Source organism: Sprattus sprattus (genome assembly GCF_963457725.1).
Source record: "Sprattus sprattus genome assembly, chromosome: 2".
In the NCBI taxonomy this organism is placed as follows: Eukaryota; Metazoa; Chordata; class Actinopteri; order Clupeiformes; family Clupeidae; genus Sprattus; species Sprattus sprattus.
In genome coordinates, this window is record NC_137921.1 from 39,140,654 (window position 1) to 39,143,153 (window position 2,500).

A 2,500-nucleotide genomic window follows, 5' to 3' on the forward strand; every position below is an offset into this window, starting at 1 on the left:
ATGGGTTTGTCGACGCAATTACTTTTGGCTATAGGATGCACTAAAGAGGAATGTCTTAAGCCTTGATTTGAATATAGGTACGGTGTCTGCATCTCGGATGTAGGCAGGGAGATTGTTCCAGAGGAGGGGGGCTCGGTAGCTAAAGGCTCTGCCTCCTTATGTGGTTTTTGATATTCTTGGAATTACCAGGAGGCCTGCACTCTGGGAACGGAGCAGCTTTGGAGGGCAATAGGGGACGACTAATCCCTTGAGGTAGTTTGGAGCCAGGTCGTTTAGGGCTTTATATGTTAGCAGGAGTACTTTGAAATCGATTCTATTTTTGACTGGGAGCCAATGCAAAGAGGCGAGTACCGGTGAGATGTGTTCATATTTTTTAGTTCTGGTGAGTGTGCGAGCAGCAGCGTTATGTATAAGTTGGAGGCTCTTTATTGTGTTGATGCTGCATCCGGACAGGAGAGCATTACAGTAATCGAGGCGGGAAGTAACAAATGCGTGGATTAGTTTTTATGCATCTTGGAGGGATAGGACCTTTCTAATTTTGGCAATATTGCGTAAATGAAAAAATTATGTCTTTGAGACCTGTTTTACGTGCGAGTCAAGTAGGAGGTCTTGGTTGAGGTTTTTGATGTTAGTGTTGGGAAGCCATTAAGTGTGTGTAGATGGGTAGATAGTGTAGTTCTCAATTGATCGGGGCCTACAAGCATAACCTCCGTTTTATCAGAGTTGAGGAGCAGGAAGTTGTTAGCCATCCAAGATTTTACATCATGGAGGCAAGCTTCTATCTTAAGTAGTTGTACAATTTCATCAGGTTTCATGGATAGGTAGAGTTGGGTGTCATCAGCATAGCAGTGGAAGTTAATGCCATGTTTCCTTATGACAGCACCTAAGGGTAGCATATAAAGGGAAAAGAGCGGTGGTCCAAGGACAGAGCCTTGTGGAACTACATAGCTAACTCTGGTGTTATTTGACAACTTATCATGGACATGAACAAATTGATGGCGATCAGAGAGGTAAGATCTAAACCAAGATAGGGCACAGCCTTTGATGCCAACGTAATGTTCAAGTCTCTGTAACAGGATATGATGATCTATAGTGTCGAAAGCAGCACTAAGGTCTAAGAAAACTAGTATTGAGGTTCACCCATGATCAGATGCGATGCGGTCGTTCAGGACTTTGACTAAGGTCGTTTCAGTGCTGTGGTGGGCCCTAAAACCAGACTGGAAGGTTTCTTAAATTTTGTTTTGTTTTAGAAAGGAAGTCAGTTGCTTAGCTACTATTTTTTCAAGTATTTTTGACAAGAAAGGGATGTTAGATATGGGTCTATAGTAAGCTAGATTATCGGGATCAAGGTTAGGTTTTTTGAGAGATGGTTTTATCACTGCTATTTTGAATGATTGTGGGACGTATCCTGAAATTAGTGAATTAATCATTACATTGAGTAATGTCTCACTTAATAAGGGAAGTGCATGTTTAAGAAGTTTTGTGGGGATAGGGTCTAGTAGGCACATCGATGATTTAGATTAGAGGATCAAGGAGTTTAGTTCAGGGAGGTTAATGGGTGCGAAGGATTCAGGGAGAGCACCCGGTTGAGGGGGTGTTGCCATGGCGCATTTTGGAAGGGGTGTAGTGTCACAGAGGGGGAGGAGACTATGAATTTGTTTTCTTATTTTAAGGATTTTATTATTGAAAAAGGTCATGAAATCATTACCACTAAAGATTATGGGAACAGAATGTTCGATTGTGTTGTGATTTTTTGTTAGCCTAGAAATAGTGTTAAATAGTGTTAAACTTTGGGTTGTTTTTATTACTATCAATCAATGAAGAATTATAGGCCGATTTCGCCTCAGAGAGAACTCGTTTATAGCTTAGAAAACTATCCTTCCATGCCAGGAGGAATACCTCAAGTTTGGTGGAGTACCATTTTTTTCTAGTTTTCGTGTGGTTAGTTTAAGTGCACGAGTCTGATCAGTGTACCATTGGGGCCAGTTTTTTCCGTTTTCTTATTCTCTTTTTTAGTGGTGCAACAGCGTCAAGGGTTGAGTGCATGTATGACGCCTTCGGTTAGTCGATCGATATGAGGTGGGGGAGTGCATACGCCATTTACTTTGCCAGTGGTAAGAGCTGAGGCGAGGGCGACGGGTAGTTTTGATATAAATTCAGCTGTAGTCTTGTCGGATAGACAACGGCTGTAGAAGTGGGTTATTTCCGATGTTAGACGGAGTTCTAATTTCATGTTGAATGAAATTAGGTGGTGGTCTGAAAGGGTAGTATTTTGGGGTAGAACTATCGGGCGGTCAATTTCTAGGCCATGTGTTAATACAAGGGCAATGGTGTGATTATGGTAGTGAGTTGTTGTGTTTACATGTTGTGAGAACCCGATAGAGTCTATCAGTGATTGGAATGCAATTGTAAGGCTATTATTTTCATTATCCATGTGGTTATTAAAATCTCCCACTATCAGGATTTTATCAGAATTTACAATCAGGGCGGATAGGAAATC

At 41.5% G+C, this 2,500-nt stretch overlaps 1 protein-coding gene across 3 annotated transcripts in view; it reads right to left on the bottom strand.

Annotated features, from left to right (window-relative positions):
* tns3.2 (tensin 3, tandem duplicate 2) overlaps nucleotides 1–2,500 on the bottom strand; it is a 16,022-nt gene that overhangs the window by 3,312 nt on the left and 10,210 nt on the right. The window lies entirely within an intron of this gene.